This window comes from Theropithecus gelada, chromosome 8 (genome assembly GCF_003255815.1).
Source record: "Theropithecus gelada isolate Dixy chromosome 8, Tgel_1.0, whole genome shotgun sequence".
NCBI classification, from domain to species: Eukaryota; Metazoa; Chordata; class Mammalia; order Primates; family Cercopithecidae; genus Theropithecus; species Theropithecus gelada.
This window is the reverse complement of record NC_037676.1, coordinates 143,879,970-143,901,124: the sequence shown is the minus strand read 5'-3', so window position 1 is coordinate 143,901,124 and position 21,155 is coordinate 143,879,970.

The window sequence follows — 21,155 nt, the reverse complement described above, 5'->3', positions numbered from 1 at the left end:
ATGGAGCGCAGGTCGCACACCCTTCCTTCTCATCCTCACAGCTGCCCCCGGAGGCGGCTGGCATTCTCATCCTCCTCGTTTGCACAGCACCAAGACTGCAGGTAAATTATCATCTCCCATTTGGTTTCAGAGCCCCTCTTTGCCTGCTCCATGCCTGATGCGCCTGTCAGAACCCATTTGTGTGTCCCTGACCAGTCATTAGCTGTGAGCTCTAAGCTCTCCTCCACCCCTCATCCCATCCTCTTCTTAAACCTCCAAGGGCCATTTGGACCCATCACTGAGACAGCTGTGGTTTGCTCTGGGAAGAGCTTTGTAAATGCTGCCATTTTCCTGAAGAAGAGGCTGGACCACTCTTTCTATTTGTGAGAACCCCAGCTTCCTGACCCGTAAGATGGAAACTACGGGGTCTGCCCCCATTGTCTTCCCATGGAATAAAGCACATGGCAGGTAGGCTTGATGTGCCCAGTATGGTGGCTGCTGCACAGGGGCTGCTGATGGCTCATTGGGTGCACATGATGGCCACAGAAAGGTGGCACAGCTCAACTGTCTGGGCGCTGTCCACAGAGGCAAGGTGCTGAAGTCCCAGCTTCTAATGAGCCCTCTGGCCTGCAGTGAAAGGGTGGGTGGGAGGGGCTGCAGGCATGGGAATGGAGCAAACTGCTGAATTAGGAGCAAAAGCTGATCTGGCTCTGGGCCTCCTCACTGAAGGGGCAACAGACAGCCCCAGGAGGAGCAGGAGAAAGCCCAGAGTGTGTTCCTGGCCAATCGCTTTTTGGAACTGCTTGTGTTTAAATTGCCTGCTGGTCTGGACTTCCCTAGAGGAAAAGCCATTCTCCCTCATGGTCTGTAGACAAGTTCAATGGGGATGGAGCCCCGCAAGGGAAACTCACCCCATGCCATTCTTTGATGAATCCTGTGTCATGCAGGCTATAGATCTCAGCTCCTCCTAGGCCACCTTGAAAGTTAGGATGGGTGGCAGCCACACACAGCCAATCTATGGTCCAGGAGCTAAAATCAGTGGACAAGACAGAATGCCCCCAATGTCCAGGGGCTGAGGTAGGGGATGTGGTAGGATTTTAAGTTTAACATTATCACTGGGATACTGTCACTGCCATAATCCAACAGCAGCCTTGGTAGAAGGGCTTCCTGGTAAGTTTCAGGAAGATACCTGTTTCTCTCCACCTGGGGATCTGGCCAAGCCTCTTGTGTAGCATGAGTGCTTCCTCTCAGATGAGCCCCACCTCACTCCAAGATGGGTGGGCAGCCACTGAACAAGGTGACAGCAGAGGCCAGTTGCCCCATGGGCCATGTTCCCCCGTGTCTTGTCACGCTGTGGAATCCCATCATTAATTCTCCATTCCTTGAGTCAAGCATTGCCTCGTAGAATGCACTATTAAACACACAAATGCCCTGGGGATAAGGAGTTGTTACATTCTTTCATTGCCCAGAAAAGACCCAGGGATATGTCAAAACAGAAGACCCTTCCTGTTTACCACTAAGGTGAGCCACAGCATGGAGTTTGCTGAAGACAAACTCCCCCACCAGCTTGCTGTGGTGTCTGCCCCTCGACCATCTGGTCCAGGTGCTGGAAATCCCTGGTAAAATTGAAACATGCTACTTAGGAGGAAGACACTAACAGCTGTTGAATCCCTTTTCTCTGTCAAGCACCTGATGGATGTTACTCCATTACCTCCTCTTAGCCACCCTCTGCGCCAGGTAAGGAGCTGGAGGTCAGCGTCACAGCAGCACTTAGACTTGGATTTGAATTCGGTTCTGCCTCTCTCTCTGGAAGGACTCTGCAGCACCGGAAGATCAATGGGTGCTTGCAGCTGAAACAGAGCCAAGGGGATACCAAGGAGGCCGAAAGGCAGCCCAAGGCCAGAGCGCTGTCCGTAGCTGTGGTTCTGAAGCCAGGTCCTCCATGCTGGGGAGTGAGGCTCAGAAAGTGTGCCTGAGGCAGAGAGAACTGAATAAGTGCTGAGTGGATGTAAAAGGAAGGCGGAGGTCACAAACAACCCCCTTAATGCTGCCCTGGATTCACGCCTCCCACAGGAGAAGTAGATGTCCCCAAACTTCCTCTAACTCCTCAGTCCCCTTCTTCCCATTGCCCTCATTTCATTTCCATGTATCCTTGTTGACCTCCAAGCCCTTGTTTCCACTTCTTGGATTATCCTCTTAGCATATATTTCTAATTGTCAAAGTCCTACTGTTTTGGGGAGACCAGAACTCAGCTAGGAAGGTAAAAACACGGAATGGCCATCACAGAGGGCAGGGGGTTTCTCCAGAGCAGCTGAAGTCAGCAAATCCGGAAGGACTCGAGGGTTCTCTCTATGAGGGCTGAAACCATGATAGCCAGTCTGACATTAAGGGCCAATTAGGAAGCAGGTGGGGTGTGGCACTAATTGAAGCAGGGAACACTGCTCAGAACAAAGTCTGAAGCTGAAGTGATCATGGCTCTGGTCACTTTTTGTCCCATGAGCAGGAGCAAAATGCTGTGCTCATGGGAGCAAGTACACATTGCCCATGTGACCTGCCATCTTCCACCCTGAGCCACAGGTACCTCGGGCTAGGACCACGGCTCACTCCCTCACCACCACATCTGCACTGCCTAGAACATTGGATATGCATAGTAATCACTTAACATTGTTGAACAAATTCATTGACTAAATTGGAATATTGTTTTTTCATGTACATGTCGAGCAAAAGCTTCACTGTGAAACAGCCCAGGTTCAAGGCCTGAAGGCTTCCTCTCTAAGGCCTAGTTTGGGTGTAAAACCTGTGTGCCTCCTTCTCCCCTCCTGCACAACGGAGATCATGACCATAACAAGAACCTCCTTGTCTCAGATTTGTCCTTCGAAGAACAGGACGGGACAGGCAAGCAACAGCATTGCCCACAGCAAGTGTGTGTGTGTAATTTTTTTTCCAGATCCTTCTCCAGGAGGAAGCCTCTTCATCACACATCCTGGAGGATTGTGCCCCGCAGGGCTCAGGTGCCCAAAGGTACCCAGGACAGAATTGAGATCATTCACATAGTGAGGACTCCCAGGAAGTTGCTGGAGGGCCCAAGGTGAGCTGAATGGGGTTTGGGTCAAATTGGAAAAATTGACCGAAGTTGGATTAACAGTCAGGATCTGGTTAAAGTCAAAAAACTGGACTGAGGGCAATTGAAATGAATTGAAGGAATTGAATTTAGCTGGACTGAAGAAAGAAAATCAAATTGAACAAAAGGAATCCAATAGAATGAAATTAAAATAAATTGAATTGAGGAGTCAAAGTAAAAATTGGAAGGAGTGAGCTGGGGGCCTGGGATTGAGTTGAATGGAGGGAATTGGAAGAATTTCAGGCGAATGAGATGAATTGAGTTGAACTGAAATTTTTGGAACACGTGACTGCAACCTGAGTTAATTTTAGCTGGAGTCAGGGGCGCCCACACCAAAGTTTTCTCCCAGCTTCCATGCATTGTCCTCTGTCTCTGGCTGTTCAAATAACATCTAAGGGGTGCCAGCTGCATGCGGGTGCTGGATGAGGACCCGAATCAGGCCTGGCCCCACCCCATGGGTGTTCAAGCACAATTGTCTGTTGGTGTGCTGAGTTCCTGAGGTCAGACAAAGGAGGGAACCCAGCGCAACAAGCAGGAAGACCCAGAGAGCCCGAGCCTTGAAAGAGGAGGCATCTACCCACCCCCTTCACCGTCTTTCGGCAAAATGCTTTGAGTGCATGGTGCAAATCTAGCTTAAGGGCCAGGCAAGAAGCCACATGCCTGCGGCCATAGAGATGAGAGCTGGGAAATCCATGGGGCCTTGGACTCTGTATCCCCTCTGACTCTCAGTGTTCTCATCTGTGAAGTGGGGACAACAGGAGCTTCCTTGGAGGAGTGTTTCAAGAAGATGGAGGAAGTTGGAGTTTCTTTTCTTCGTTAATAACAACCGTAGCGACAGCCCCCTTTCCCGCTATAGACTGTGCATTTGTTAATTTCTGCGTCTTTCCTTCAAGCTCCACAAAGGCACTGGGATTTTTAGGAGAAACTTTTGGACTCCTTGACCACAAAGTCAAACGCCACAAATGCCTCCTCTGGGGAGGCCTCCTGTGCTCCCAGAGAGGACTCACGTCACCCCCACCCACCCACCTGTGGTCCACCCTCTGCTCTAACCACCTGCCACACCACTGACTTTCTCAGCTCTCTGCAGCCCCAGCACACAGGCCAGAGGCGCTTCCGTCTCTGAGCCACTCTGCAGCCCCGGCACACAGGCCAGAGGCGCTTCCGTCTCTGAGTCACAGAGTAGGCAGGGCTCCACACCTGGAGGGCACAGGACCCATCTGTATCAACGCAGGGCTTTTTTGTGAGCCCTTTTATCCCCGAGTTTGTTTTCATTCGAAGCTTTTCGAGGACTTTTTTAGACAATTCATCCAAGGACACCTCCACCTTACTAGCACAATTATAATGAAAATGCTCTAAACGGAGCGCGTGCTATCCCAGGATGATGCGTTTAGCTGCTTCCGAGTGGTTTTGCATCTTTTCTCGGTTATTTTTCCCCAACTTTTCAAGTTCATGGATTTTGAGTCAATTAGTCTAAGAATACCTCGGCCTTGTTTTCTTATTTCTAATAAGCATTTCTCACACGTGGAGAGCTGCTCACGCGCCGCCTCCCGCCATTCCTCCCAAGTTGTCTCTGCCCCTGGAGAGGCCTATTTTTTTTTTCTATCTCTTTCCACACCGCCCTTCCCAAGTGGCAAGGGTTCCTTTGGCCCATCGGCACACGCTGGGGTTCCTCCTGGTGAGGCAGGTTTGCACTCTTGGGCAGAATGCGCAGGGAGGTGCCATGGGGCTGCAGAGGGACCTCTGCTCCAGGCACCATTCATCCTCCTGGACAGCTCGTGGTCAGGGCCTCACATGCAAACCCAGCTCTCCCCCTTACCAGTTATTGTGCCTGACTGGAGTCCTTAACCACTTTGAGCCTCGGTTTTCAAATCTTTAAAATGGGGATAATAAGTACCTCCCATGGGCACTGTGTGGATTAAATGAGGTGATGTGCAGGAAATGTTTTGTTCATAGCAATCGCTTAAATGGTGGCTATTACTAAGAATTATTACAAAAATAACAATAGATCACAAAATATTAATGGACTCATATATGTTTAGACAAAGTGTACTCCCTAAAGAAAATTTGAAAAATGCAGAAAAATATCAAGAAAAAAAATCAATCAATCACTCCCAGTCCTGCCACCCACCGAAATCCTTCTCATCTTCACAGTGCTTGTGCAATCAGCTTTTCCTCCATGTATAAAGCTTTCAGCATTTTAATAAACCCTCTTAAAAACAATCTGAACTTTATATCATATGCATTTCCATGTCTTTACAGAAATTCTTATAAGGTCTTTATTTAATAAGGAAATTAAGCTTTTGTCATATTTGCTGCAAATATATTTCCCAGGCCCATATTATTTTTGCCACTTTATTTGATGGTTTAATTTTGACTTGCAGAAGATTTTCATTTTTATGCAGTCAAATCTGTCCATATTTTCTCTCCTGATTCCTTGTATTAGTTCTAAACTTAGGAAATCTTCCCTCTCCCCAGGCATGATGAATATTAAATTCTACTTAATTCTCACTTTTCTGTGCCCTGATTTTTTTAAATATACTTAGTGCTAATCCTGATGGAATTCAGTTTGGTGACAGGGTTGAGAGGGAGCTGAGCCAGGCTGCCTGCCCTCCCCCGGCCCCCCATGTGGAGGACGGAGTGTCCTTCCTGCTCCCACTTCCTGCTGAGTCCCTTCCTGGGGTCGTGCTGGGCCTCTGCCAATGCTGCACCCCCCTGCCCGTTCCTCCCCGAGGATGGCTGGAGTGAGCTCACGTGCTAGAAATTCACTTGCAGAGGAACAAATGGACTAAAATCCTTGAAATGCTCAAAAGTGGGCCCCAGAGAAAACGACCTCAAAAATGGGCCAGATGACTGCTAATGTGACACATTTGGCGAGTAACTCCGGCGCCTGCCTCTCCATCTCGGCGCCTGCCTCTGTGCCTTCCTGCTTGCTCTTGCCCTGCCGCCCTGCTGGCTCCAGCACGCCACGCGCTTCTCTGCTGCCCTCAGCGATGGCCCCGCCCTGCAGGTCCCCACTCCCGCGTGCCTGACCAGCTTCCCTGCAAGCTCTTACCCAGGCCAAATGCTGTTCTAAGGACTTTAGAAAAGCCTCCCAGTGAATGCGATGTATTGACTACCTCATGACACGTGCACTTTCGCCCACATTGCAGATAGCTAAACCGAGGCACCAAGGGATAAACCACCTCCCACAGTCACCCAGAGTGTGAGTGGTGGGGCCACACAGGAGACCCAGCTGGTTGGACTCTGGTCCCCAAGTTCTGCCCATCGGTCTGTGATGTGCACCTGCCAACCAAGCTCGAGGGACAGCTTGTCTTTGTTGGACTGTCCCTCCCAGGATGGGGAGGCAGGAGATGAAGGACTGGGGTTCATGAGGCCCATGGGTGATGTGATCACAGCCTATCATCCTTCTCATGGGGGACAGGGTGTGGGGTGCACAGAATTTGGGACACCTGACCTGTGCCCCCATAAGCCTCAGTTTACCCTTCTTTAAAATGCAAGTCTAGAACTGGGTGCCGATCTTCTCATCCTTCCGGACAGCCCCGCCGTGCTTCCCAGGCCCCACAGTTCCCATTCAGAGTGTAGTGGGCTCCGTGGCTGAGCCTTGACCCCCACCCTCCTCACCTCTGTCCCTCCCAGCAGAGCCCATGGGCGAATAAAGCCCAAAGGAACAACAACTGCCCTTGATGGGGCGAGAAAGAGCCCACAGGCAGGTGGACTGGAAACGTGCTCTGGTTAACCCAGAGGGGCTCCCCACCCCGAGTACAAGGTGGCTGGACTCCGGCCTCAGTGTCTCCCCACCCAGAGTGCGAGGTGGCTGGACCCCCAGACTCAGGGTCTTGCCACCCCAAATGTAAGAGAGTTGGATGCCCAGATTCATGGGGCTCCCCACCCCGAGTGCAAGGCAGCTGGACCCCCAGACTCACAGCCCTGGCAGGGGGAGCAGGAGGGCGAGAGGATGGGGAACTGCTGCTGCCCTCTGGTAGCATGGGGTCACCCCCATGCAGCACTCCACACACACATAGAGGACACAGAATCAAAGCCTCAGACTCCGGCCAACCAGGTCAGCAACTCTTCCGTGGGCAAATGGGAGGCTGGGGCAGGAGGCAGGAGGTGGGACACTCATTATACCCATCTCTGCTCTAACCCCCAGGGCAGGCCCACAGCGGGGCAGCATCACCTCCGTTGTACAAGCAAGAGAATGGAGGCAGAGGAGGTGGCACTCAGGGGCACCCGGTGGGTAAATGGAGCAGAGCTGGGAACTGGGCCCCATCTTGGTCAAGCCCATCCCCTGTTCCGCCTTGGTCTTCCTGGGGCTTCAGGTCACGGCCTGGGCACAGGGTCCAGGACCAGGGTGGGCAGTGGCAAGAGCAGCAGGGGGCCCAGAGCCCCCGCTTCTGGATTCGGGAATGAGGCCCTGGCGCAGGAGACGGGGCTCTGGAAAGGTCCGTGAGTCACCAAGCACTGACGGATGGATGAGCCTGGAGCTGAGCCACTCAGCGGCATTTGGATTCCAGTGTGTTTATGGGGTTCTGAGGCGCTGGCCAGGAAGAGAGGGAGTATTTGGCCTATTAATTTCTTAGTTAATCATGCAGGACATTTGGTAATTAGCACGCTTGCTGTTCCGTCGCACTGGCCAGCCACTGGGCCATAATTCACGCTCAATGGTGCAAACAGGTGCCAGAAGCCTCTGCCTCAAGGCTGGCCACCGGGGGCGACTGCTGGAGGCCGCCGTCTCCTGCCTTCCACCTCGAGAGACTCAAGTGCTTCACGCATGGAGTTGGGGGGCCCAGCAAGGTGGGGGCTCGGTGTGGCCCTAGGAGTCTGTCTGGTCCTGGAGGCAGTGAGGCACCCTTGGAGACCCACAGGCGTCAGCCCCTGCAGGCCTGGCCCCGGTCTCCGCAGGAACCTGACCAGGCCTCACTCCTCGCGCACTGCCGACCTGTACCATGGGTCCTGTGTCTGCCCAGAGGATGGCTGCGGGGATGAGGAAGAGCAGGGAGGCTTCTTCAGGCCATTACTGTCAGTACGTCCAAGAAGGCAGGTGTTTCTGGGAGCTCCATCAGGTCACTTCACGCTGGGGCCACCTCGCTGCAGCAGATCATTGCCATTTTGAGCCTTTTTCTACTGAAGCCCTCCTCAGTGAGGGGGGTCAGGCCTGGCCTGTGCCCCAAGCCTGAGTGCTGGCTGGGGAGAACTCACGGCACCTCCTCACGCGAAGCCCTCCCAGGCCGTCCTGAGGAGTCACCGCGCTGGGAAAGGGAAGACGAGGTTGAGAGCTGGGTGGCTATTCGCCCAGAGCTAATTGGCACTGTAAGGACACTGCTCTACCGCACCACACCTGCTGAGCTGAGGCCAGGGAGCAGCGGGTAGTGGGGGACTTACTGGTCTCCTCTGTGCCCAGCCAGGCCTGGGCGTCCCAGGAGGGACCTCGCTAAGCCCCAGTGTATGTTACAAATGGCATCCTCTTGTTTTCTAGGGAAGAGAAATGCTCAGAGCAGTTCTAGGGTTTGCTCAGGGCACTGCCTGCAGGACTAGATCCCCGGATTTAAAAACAAGCCTCCTGTCCTAGTCCCTTTGGCTGCTGTGACAAAGCATGAGAGTCTGGGTGGCTTAAGCCACAGACATGTGTTGTGGTTGCAGGTGGCTGTCTTCCTGCTGTGTCCTCACACAGTGGAAGGGGCGAGGGAGTTCTCTGGGGCCCCTTTTATAAGGACGTTGATCCTACTGGTGAGGGTCCCACCCTAATGACATCCTCACCTCCCAAAGGCCCCACCTGATACCATCACATCAGGGGTTGGGATTTCTACCCGTGAATTTAGCAGGGACAGGAACATTCTGTCCATTGCACCACCAGACCCTGTGTGCTCTGTCTTTCCTTCTCTGTCTCCCCATGCCCAAATGTCCCTGTGAGGCCAGTAGGACAGACAGGTAAACTGAGGCATAGAAAGCCTGTCACATAGAAAAAGCACTGGGTTGGAGTAGAAGAGCACAGCTGTGGCCTCTGGACCCTAACATGCACCTGCGATGTGCCCGGCTCCAGGGATTCAGAGACCAATAAGGCAGCACCTGCCACAGGGACCTCACAGTCTGCAGGGAGGTGGGTGTAGAGACAAGGCCACGCACCCTGAGCTCGTGTGCAGAGGTGCTGCGGATGGCTGTGGATTCGGTGACATCCTATGGCCTCTTCAGTGACATCACTCTTGGTGAATGCGTGGGGGTGGCCGGATGGGTGTTTGCAGGAACCCTGGACAGCAGACTCTGGGGCAGCAGGACCTTGCTCTAGGCACGTCCCTGCAGAGGGCCTGGCACAGGCACATGCTCAGCAACCATTTCCTGAGTGGGTGAATGGACAATAACGGGTATTCCCTGGAGCCCTCCAGCTCCGACAGTCCCGGGGTTCAGGGGGCTGAGCCTGTCTGGGCGCAGCTCTTCCCCCTCAGCCTTAGGAGATCCCTGCTCTCTGTGCAGCATCATCTAGAGCAGAGCTGGGCACTGGGACCAGAAGCCATCCCAGTGGTCCCAAGACCCACGGCTCCAGCCCCTTCATCACTTCTGCTCGCTCTTCCACCTGGCTTTCGCATCGATGGCGGGGGTCCACCACTCTTTGTAGGACCACCCCGGGGTCCTGGAGGCCTTTCCCCACACAGGCCCTGAGGGCTGGAATGTGCATGCCTCTAGCGGGGGTGTGAGCCCAGCCCCTGTGACTGAGGCCAGGACCACCCTCTACCCCACGGTCCCCTTCCCAATCCAGAGCACTGCCCGCTGCACACCCTCCCTGCTGCTCCTGCCGCAGCCCCCGCGCCTGGTCTGGTCTTTCCAGGTATTGCCTCAATCCATTGCTTGGACTTGAGCTGGAGTCTGACGGTGGGCATAGACCCAACCCCAGGGGTTTGGTTTGATGTGTCTACAGGATCCTGCGACGCTGGCGGCCTGAAGAGAGAGTGTCGATATATCAGTGCCTCCACTCGCTGCTCAACCTAACCCATGGGAGCTCAGCTCGGTGCCTGGGGCGAGGACTCTGCAGGGGTAGGGGGACGGACAGAACCCAGGCTGGGGTGCAGTGGGAGAATGGAACTCAGGCTGTGCCAAGCAGGGAGCCTGGCTCCTTGCTCTGGGTTTCATGCCTGCCTCTGCCACCCAGATACCCCCCAACACACACACACATATCTGAGCCCCTGCTGCAGCTTCCTGGCCACCTGCCTGCACTGCCATCCCCCTAGTGGGCAGTCAGAGCCACCCTCTCCAACCTAAGTCAGGTCACGCCATCTGTGCTCCAGACACACTCCTAGGCCCTCCACTCAGGCAGAGTGAAACCCATGGCCTGCTGCACCCAGGGGACCTGGCCCACTGCCTCTGACCTCTGTCTATCCCTGTGGCTTCCTTGGCTCCAGCACGCTGGCCTGCGCTGCTCTGTGGTCCCCCAGCTGAGCTCCACCCGGGCCCTGGCACACGCGGCTCCTTCTGCCTGGTGGGCTCCCCAAGGGACACATAGCACTACTCTGTCTCCTCTTCCAGCCTTTCTCAAATGCCACCTTCTCAGAAAGCCACACTACCAGCCTTAGGCCATTTGTGCTGCATAAGAAAAATACCATAGACTGAATAATTCACAGCCCACAGAGATGGACTGTTCCGGAAGCTGGAAGCTGGCATCCAGGCGCTGGCAGGCTTGGCATCTCTCTGCTTCTAGGTGGCACCACACGTGGTGGAAGGGACAAACAAGCTCCTCGGCCCTTCCCATCAGGACACAAGTCACATTCCTGAGGGCAGAGTGCTCCTGACCCACTCACCTCCTACAGGCCCCACCTCTTAATTCCATCACCTCAGGACTCCAGTTTCAACACAGGGGTCAGGGGCCCTGGCTCCCCGTGTCTAGCAGGCCCTGCCCTGATTTCCTGTCACTGTTCTCCTTGCTGTTCACATTCGTCTCTCCTCAGCAGGCTGCAGAGGCTGAGGGCAGAGATTTCTCAGTGTTCCCAGCACCTAGAGCAGGGCCTGGCACACAGCAGGGCTCAGTGCACACTATCTGATGAATGAATGAATGAATGAATGAGTGATCACCACCCAGAGTTACTGAAATGGGCCTGAAATGGGCCACCCATTTCATCCCTCAATAGGTTCCAGCAAAACTACTGGTGTGGTAACCCCCACTGCCATCCCGCCTCCCCAGCTTCTCTCCTGCCTCCCCCAGCAGCTTTCCCTCAGACCTTCTCGCTGGAGAGCGCAGAGCCCAGGAGGCCCCACCTGGAGATCCCACTGCGTGGGGAGTCAGCCCCTGATCTCTCTGGGGACCCCTCCTGAGGCAGAGCAGCTGCCTGAGTTCACACCGTCAGGGCTGAGGGGGTCTCTGGAGGCAGCTCACTTCAGCCACAGTAAAACCAACACCGCCAGTGAGAGTGGGACCCCTCCAGACAGCCCATCCGATGCCAGCCACACCCAGCTCCCTCCAACCCTGCTTTTGCTCCAACCCAGGCACTGGAGCCTGGAGGAGCAGGACCCAGGTCAGCGGCTGATTCACTGGGAGCCCTCAGCATTCCCATCTGTAAAACAGGAGGTGGAGGGGAGTGCATAGGACGAGAGTGGTCACGGCTGATTCACTGGGAGCCCTCAGCGTCCCTATCTGTAGAAAAAGAGGTGGAGGTGGGTGCACAGGACGAGAGCGGTCCTCCAGCAGTTCTCGTTCTGTACTTTGATGAGCTGTGGCTCCCAACCAGTGAGTCTGAGCAGTGACAGCCTAGCCCTGCGTGGCCCTTTCCAGGGAGTTAACAAAGGGGATTTGGAGGACAAAGGGCTGGGAGGAGCCCCAGCAGCGGGCTTCCAAAATGTATGTGGGGCATTGGGAGAGGAGATGCAACAAAAGCAAAGATCTCACTGTTTTCTGAGTTCCAACTGCAACTTCAGCAAATTTTCCCTTTGAATAATAGAGCTGCCTCCCCAGGCTGCGACGAAACCAAAGTCATTCACTCTCCTGAGCCCAGAATCAAAGCCAAGAGCCCCAGGCCTGGGAGGGAACTCGCGAGCTTCCTGCCTCTGTTCTCGGGCCCTTCGTGCAGCTGGCAGCCCCACTCATCCCACCAGCACCAGGGTCTCCGCGGAGTACCTGTCACCCATCACCAGTTCCAGTCCCTCGGGGCAGTAGCGAGGGAAGGGGGGAAAACCATCAGGGGCAGAGACGATGGCTGTAACAGAAGTGAACCGGTCACCAATGTCAGGAAGGGCTCGAGGTGGGCCTGTGGAGGGTGAGCAGGTGAAGCTGAGCCCTGAGGAAGGGGAGGCAGCAGTGTAGGAAGGCCTGGGTGAGACCAGCTCATGCCAAGGCCCTGGGGCAGGGAGGAGCTGGTGGAGGCCTCTGTCAGGTCTGACTGAGCGGCACAGAGTCCTAACGTGAATGCCAGCACCAGGACTCCATCAGCCCGGCCAGGGCCAGCGCTCCCCTGCTGGGCTGCATGGCCTCCTGGGCTCCAGCGTCCTCCACTCAGCCTCTCCATGGCCCTCCACAGGACAGTGGGAGCTTCCTCTCTAGAGCACACATCTAGTTTGTTGATAAAGCATCATAAAATGTGTTCGGAGTGAATGAATGACTCCTCTGTGGCCAGCGAGATGAGACTGACTCAGGGTACAGTTGGGATGGATGAGTGAGAGATGGGTGAACACCAAGGAACTGCAGAGGGTCCCCAGAGAGTGCGATGTTCAGTGATTTAGACTTTTTTCCTTGTTCTTTCCTTTATTTCCAAAGTTTTCAACAGAGACGATCTATGATCAAAACCCACAGTGACGAGTGAGAAGGAAAAAGGTGCTGACCCGGTAACTCTGAAGTGAGTGGCGTCCATAAGACAAAAGGCACAGGCAGCTGTGCAAAGCACGGGACTCCAGCTGGCAAGGTCACTCCCCTCAGGGGGCGGGCTAATGATTCTGCAGCTTCTGCGCAGTTTACCAGAACCGAACAAGCAAGTGGTTGACGAGTGGGAGGAGCAGGTTTCTTGCTGCTGGAGAGAGAGGTCACAGGTAAGAAGAGAGGAAGGATCCAGGTGGTCGTGGATGAGAGTTGGAGAAGCCGGCGTAAATCAACCCCATCTCTACAAAAAATACAAAAATTAGCCAGGTGTGAGCTGAGATCATGCCAGTGCTCTCCAGCCTGGACCCCAGAGCTAGACTCTGTCTCCAAAAAAGAAAAGAATGGATGAATGAATGGATGCCTTGGGCTCTGGAGCCGGACTGCCGGTCTTCAGATCCTCGCTCCTGTCCTTAACGTGCTGCGTGGCCACAGACAGGTTTCAAAATCTCCTGGCCTCTGTTGCCCCGTGTGTGGCCTGAGCTGGGAACAGTTCCCCGCCCCCCAGCCCAGAGAGCAGGCGTGCGTTGGACACTGGCGGCTGGAGTGCTGGCATCGCAGCTGGGCGGAGTGCACTGCAGTGAAGACCCTCACAGAGGCACGTGTCTCCAGGTTTGCCAGCCAGGAGGCGAGATGACACGTCCCTCCTGAAAAACGGAAGTTCTTGAAGAGCAAGTGTGGTTCAGTGGAAAGAACACGCTCGTTGTCAGCTGGCAAACTGGAGCTCCACTCCTGGCTCTGTCACCGGAGGGCTGTGGGACCTCAGGCAAGCCCTTCCACCACTGAGGGCCTCAGTTTCCTTGTCTGTGACATGGGGTTGCAGGTGAGCACCCCAAGGGCTGTGGTCGGGACCAGGGCAAAGCCTCCCTCCCTGCTATGGGGCACAGTGAGGTCTGAGTCCTCCTCTACCCATCCTTGCCTCTGGTATCTCAGGGCTGGGACTGGGAGTACCAGGTCCCCAGGCTCTCCTGCTTCGGATGCACCTGCCCAGCTCTGGTCATCCCCAGCCTCATCCTGAGTCCTGCTGCCTCCTTGGTGAAGTCCCCCCTGACTCCCCTTAAGATCAAGTCTCACCCAGGCCAGGGATTTCCTGGTGGTGCATCAAATGCCAGGGGTGTCAGCCGGGTCCGAGTTCCCCCCGGGGGTGTGCTCCGGGTGGACGTGGGCCTGCCCAGGAAGGGCTGTGAGACAAATGTCTGCTCAATCACTGAGTGAGTAAACCGTGAACACACTCATATGAGCTGAGGCAGATGGCATCCCCAACCTGGGCCTCAGTTTCCCCACCTGTAACTCAAGGGAATGGTCTTCTGCTTCTAATGCCCCCTCCCCGGGGTTCTCAGATTCCTGGGAGCCCAGACTCATCCTCATCTCCCAAGCAGTAGCTTGAGCCCCGCTGTTCTGCTGAGATGGATGGGAGGAAGTGGGTATAGACTGAGGCTGGTGGAGACCCAGGCCCAGTAGGGAGGCCACATCCAGTCCCCTTTGAGCAAGGCTGGGCTGCAGGCTCAGCCCAGAACTGTGGTCTTAGGGCAGCCTGACCAGGACCAGCAGCTCTCCCACCAGCCCCAGGCAAGACGGACATCTTCCCGTCACACAGCACCAGGAACTGGACAGTCCCATCAGCCTGTCACTCAACTGAGAGGTCCAGAGAGGCGGGGAGCTCCTGCTCCAGTCACGCAGCAGCTCCTCTTAAAGACGGGCAGTAGGATCTCCCGGAGGGCCTGCCACACACGGGGAGCTTGTAGAGAGTTGAGCGCTGTCTTCCGAGACTTCATGTCCACTCAGAACCGCAGAACGGGACCTTATTTGGAAGTAAGTTATTTGCAGATGTAATTAGTTAAGGATCTTGAAGTCATCCTGGATTTAGGGGAGCCCTAAATCCAATGACTGGTGTCCTTATAAACGAAAGGAGAGGAGGATTTGGGCACAGAGACACAGAAAACAAGGCCACGTGAAGGCAGAGGTGGAGATTGGTGCGACGCGGCTGCAAGCCACAGGACGCCACACGCTGCCAGAGCCACCAGCACCTACAAGGTAGCGAAGAAAGATCCCCTCCCGCCTTCAGAGGGGGCTCGGCCCTGCCAGTACTTGGATTTTTGACTTCTGGCCCCAGAACGGGGAGACAACAAGCTCCTGCTGCTTTAGGCCACCCCGTTTGTGGTAACTGTGGCCCATGTTGTGCAAGTATGTCCCGTTCCAGGCTCTGAGACATCTGGGGAAGGGGAGGACCGACTTTCCTCATTCACAACCAAAGCATCTGCAGCCCCAGGAGATCACAGCGTGTGGCCGAGAGCGTTCAGTTCACTTCCTCGATGGCACTGACCCTCCTCTGAGCTCACAGCATCAGGAGGCCAGGGTGCTGGGCGCACGCCGGCAGAGACACCTATGAGCTGTGCGGCATCAGGCCAGTCCCCGAGCCTCTCTGGGCTGTTTCCTCATTTGTAAAACAGGCACAACAGCATTATCTGCTTTGCAGAGGATTAAATGGTCAATACACATTAAGGCCGTGGCACAGTGCCGTGAATTTCCAGCGCTCTCTGTTCAGGGGGCACCGCTGTTCTCCGGACCCTGGCTCGGGGCCGGGCATGCGCCACGCCAGCAGCACAGCCCTGTGATCCTGCTCACAGCCCCTTCCGCCCATCACACTCCCTGGTCCTCAGGTCAGCTTCAGGAGGTAGGGTGGGCAGGGCTGTGTCCCACATTCCTGCGGGAGAAACTGCAGCCCGGGGTGTAGGCGACTCACCTCCAGGACACCGAACTCACTCCCACGGTCCCACGCTGCCCCCGGCCAGGCCTCCACCTCCCTCCCTTCCCCAGGCCCAGGCTCAGATGACCTCCCTCTTATTCCTGCTCATCCCTCACACCCAGCACGACCTCACTAGCCACACTGTTTAGGGTCAGGCCAGAGGCCTCAATGGTGACACATCTTTCATTGACCAACTTTCTCATGTCCCTGGAAAAGGAACATGAAAGAAGGCCCTCATTCCCACCGGGGCGAGGTCCCTGCTGTGTGACCCTGGGCAGGTCACCTGGCCTCTCTGAATTGCATTTTTCTTTTCTGTAAAATGTGGGTGGTAACTGTGACTTCACAGAGCGGGGGCTTAGGGCCCTCGAGATTGCCCGCATGCACACGACCAGCTCAGCACCCAGCCTGATAGGTGCTCAAGAAACGTCATAAATGGATTCTTTGTTCCTTTAAGGTGAGTCAAGGGTGCATTCTGGAGACAAGATCCCTGCCTTCAGCAATGAGCACAGAAGGGCCACTTACAAATATAAAAATAAAAGTTTTATGGTTATTAAAGTAATAAGCATTGACTGCAAGAAACATAAAATAAAAAACGAAGACGACGCCTGAAGGAATGATGAAAAGAAGGAAACTCACTGGCACCGCGATCCTCTGGAGCTATTACAATGTTGGTAAATAGGTTTTTAAGCATCATATTCTGTATTTTTCTTATGCACAGCTAGAGAGCTGGAGCAATGGGGAAAAAGAGAGAATTTACAAAGTGGCCCCACTTGGGACGCGCTGCCCATGGTCTGCCTCACACATGATAATACACACCATGGACATTTTTCCACAGCAATAAACCCAAATCCAAGCTGTCAGAATGGCTGCCTGGTGTACCTTCTGTGGCTGCTGCATCCTCTCTTCCCCACCCTTCTGCCCATGGACAATTTGTTCATTCCCAGCTTTGCACCAGACAGTGGCTAATAATTTGCAGAGCCCACCACAGCTGCATCCACAGCCGAAGGCTCCTGTCCAGCCATTTCGTTATGAGGCTTTCCCAGAAGAAAATTGCTGGGTCAAAGGGAGCGAGTGTTGTAAAACCTTCTACGGCACGGGCCAAGCTGCCTTCTAGGAATCTGGGGTTGAAGTCACTGCTGCCCCTGTGCTGGTCCCCACACCACCAGCACCTGCACCCCCACCAGTCACAGCAGACGCCGCGTCGTTGTGTGAATCTCATGTGAGAGGCAGGGTCTATGGGCAGTCTCCCGGCTGTTTTCAGTTCTTTCTTGGTGATTGACTTGTTTGTGGACTTAGTCCTTTTTCTCTTGGAGTTTGTTCATTTACTGGTATTTGGAGAGCTCGCTTTGTGACATGCCTCGGAAGAAAATCATCCTGAGCTGGAACTGTGCTGGAGGTCACACTGGCAGAGAGAAGGTAGACAGTAAGCATATTGTCATGCACTTTAACACACACGTATGCACACACACACATGCACATGCACACACACACAAATAAGTAAACTAAGTAACAGCAAGAGTGCAAAGCGCTGTGGGGGTAAAAAGCAGAGAACTGAAACACAACCATGTAACCTGCTTTCTGCTGCAGACTTCAGGCTCCAAGAAGGCAGCCCCTGCACCCTTCTCCTTTGATACCTCAGCCTCAGCTCAGGTCCTGTCACCATTCAGTAACGAGAGCTGTCTGAAGGACACAGAGCTGGGAAGCGGTGGGACTGGGGTTGGGACCTGAAACGGGTTGGTTTGACTTCACAACACATGGGTCTACAAGATGGGCGTCAGCACTCCAGAACCTGCGATCTGCTGCTGCCTCAACCACACACCCACACATGGGACTGTGCTCCCCAAAGCTCAGCTTCTCCCCACCCAAGGTCAGGGCACCAAACAGTGACGCTTAACCCTTTATCCAGGGCCCTGAAACTCGGGCCCCAGAAGCAGGCACAGGTTTGGTGACTCCCTGCACGAGGCTGCTCTCAGAGCCTCTTGGAGCTGACGGGGCCTCCCAGGAGCAGGATGACTGGAAGCAGCAGACGGTGGACTCCTCTGTTCTGGACACCAGGGCCGGAGACAGACACAGCCAGTGAGGCCCGTTGCGGCTCTCCCCACACGAGGGTCACCTGGAGCCTCTTGAGCCTTTCTCCTGCCAAGCTCCCACCCTCCCTCGAGCCGGCCTGAGCACCACTTCCTCCCAGGACCTCCGGGAACTCGGCCTGATGGGCTCTGGGCAGGCACCGCTGCCGAGAACCTCAGCGGTACAACAGGAGCAGAAGCCTCCAACTGCCGGGCTCCGGAGCCAGCCTGGCCCTCACCTCCAAAACCTCAGGGGGAAACTGTCCCGTCTAAAAATTGAGGACAACCACTTCATCACGGAGTTGGGGTCACAATCCAGTGAGCCGACAGCATGAAGCACCTGGCATGGAAAGCGGCTTGGGTTCTGGAAGGGGAACCTCTGCTCATTCCTCACCCACAAGCCTCCCCACAAGACCTCACAGAGGAACCCACCAGCCAGATTGTCCAAGTTAGGAAACCGTAGCACAGAGAGGCAAAGAAATTACCAGGAGCAATGCTACTGAGGACAGAGCCGGGATTTGACCACAGGCCAGAGTTGGGGGATGTCAGGCAGGAGGCTGCTGGGGGAGACCAGAGGACTTGCAGCAGGGATTAGCCCAGGCGCGGGGTGCCTCTGAGGCATCCTCACTCCTTACAGAGAGAAGGCATCTGGGGTGAGGTGGAGAGTTCTGGGGACCATCCAGACCTTCATTTCCTCATCTGTAAAACACAGGTCCTCGCCGTCTCTACATCTCTGTGTTGTTGAGTGACTCAGCGGGGTTAATGTTGCATGGGGACACATGGGAAAAATGTCAGCTGCTGCTATTTTCTCACCCTTCACTGCGAGCAGTGAAGGGCTCCTTGGCATGCCTGCTATTGACAAGCAGGGAAAGAGAGGGCAGAGATGCAAGCCCTGTGACGGGATGATCTCGTGCAATGCCACCTGCAAGGCAGCTCTCCTCCAGGGTCTCACAGTGAAACATGCAGAGGACCCCTGCCAGGCCTCTCTGAACAAGGAATTCTGGCTTCCCAAGGGGCTGCTGGGTGACAAGATGGCAGCAGCCCTCAGCGGCCTGTGCTAGAATCTAATTTTAGAAACATGGATGAGTGGGTTCCCATCTGCCCTTTGTAAGAAGCCTGAGGGACAGCCACGTGCCAGCCTCATGCACCAGTGAAGACACAGCCGGCCAGAGACAGGAGGGTGACTTGTGGGTAGCAGGCACCTACCTTGCACCAGGCACTGCATCACCTCAATAGCCTTGTGACATGGTCTCTAGGATGTTCACTTTGAAAATGGAGAAATTGAAGTTTAAACATGTGCAGACACCCCGTTGGCATAAATCGTTGAGCCAGGGCCTGAGTCCAGCATTGCCTGTGCTGTGGGGCCCAGGTGTTCCCTCTCCGTAGGGTCCAGATGGGGCTAGTGATCACGGTGCCCCCATCCCTGCTAGGACATGGGCCCATGCAGGCCAATCAGACATCTTCCCTGAGGCCTCACACAAAGACACTGAGACAAAGGAACTTCACTTTCTTTCCAACGGGGGCGTGGAGCTAAAGACACATTCTTCGAATGGGCTGGCTCGAGTTCCTTGGAGCAGCTCCATCTCCCATTATCTCTGAGAAAGGTTTGAGGACAATCTTACACTGTCCACAAGGGGATCTTGGTGCTCATTATGTGCTGAACGTTGTGCAACATTCAGCGGGGAAAAGGGAAGAAAACAAAGGGAGCTGAGGGAAGGGAGAAGAGCTCCGTCCACATTTGGCTGCACAACGTCCAAAGAAAGAACATTCATGTGGATGGGCCAGTGATGGGGGCAGGGGTGCAGGTCAGGCGGGGGACCCAAGGCTGAGCTCCGGCCAACCTGTCCTGAACAACAGGCTCCCCCAACCTCTGCAGGTGCATTCTTATGTAGAGTGCAGAGAAGGGTCTGTGGCTACCAGCTCCTGCTGGGCCAAGTCTTTGGTGTCAGAGAGACGAGGGTTTGAATCCTGGCCCCACTACAAGCTACCTGTGTGAGGTCAGGCAAGTTACTTAGCCTTTCTGAGTTTGAGTTTTTTTCATATGAAAAAAAATAAGATAATATTTTGTCTCTTATAGGGTTACAGTGAGAAGAAAATGAAACAATGTAAATACAATGATTAGCATAGCATCTAATGCATAATAAGTGCTCAACAAATGTTTGTTGTTATCATTGTTATGTGTTGATGTTGTGAGGATGGTGATGGTGATGATGGTGATGATGATGATGGTGGTAATGGTGATAATGATGATGATGATGATGGTGATGATAATGATGGTGATGATGGTGGTGGTGATGATGATGGTGATGCCAGTGGTGGTGATTATTGTGATGATGATGATGGTGATGGTGATGATGGTGATGGTGGTGATGGTGATGATGGTGATGGTGATGATGGTGATGGTGATGATGGTGATGATGGTGATGGTGATGATGGTGATGGTGTTGATGGTGATGATGGTGATGGTGTTGATGGTGATGATGGTGATGGTGATGATGGTGATGGTGGTGGTGGTGGTGATGATGGTGATGATGGTGATGATGTTAGCAGTGATGATGGTGATCATCATGATGGTAATAATGGTGATGGTGATGGTGATAGTGATGATGGTGATGGTGGTGCTGGTGATGGTGATGGCGGTGATGATGATGATGGTAATAATGGTGATGGTGATGATGGTGATGATGACAGTGATGGTGATGGTGATGGTGATGGTGGTGGTGATGGTGATGGTGGTGATGGTGATGGTGATGGTGGTGGTGATGGTGATGGTGGTGATGGTGATGATGGTGATGGTGATAATGGCGATAATGATGATGGTGATGATGATGGAGATAATGGTAATGGTGATGGTGGTGGTGATGTTGATGATGGTGATGGTGATGGTGATGGTGATGATGGTGATGATGACAGTGACGGTGATGGTGGTGGTGATGGTGATGGTGGTGGTGATGGTGATGGTGGTGATGGTGATGATGGTGATGGTGATGGTGATAATGGCGATAATGATGATGGTGATGATGATGGAGATAATGGTAATGGTGATGGTGGTGGTGATGGTGATGATGGTGATGATGACAGTGATGGTGATGGTGGTGATGGTGATGGTGATGATGGTGGTGATGATGATGCTGATGATAGTGATGGTCATTATGGTGATGGTGATGGTGATGATGGCTTAAAGAAAAGCACACAGTTTCTTCCAGACCCCCTGAGATGTGGGATCCAGTGCAAGTTTAGGAAGAGGAGGGAAGTGGGTTTCTCTCACCTGTCTACTTTTGGTAATATCTTTCAAGGTCATGTTGTTCCCTCTCCTGTGACACTATAGTTCCTACATCTGAGAGGAAGAGTTGTCTGGGAGGCTTCTGAAGATTCGTGATTTTAGTTGGGCTGGGCTGGGATTAGTTCAGTCAA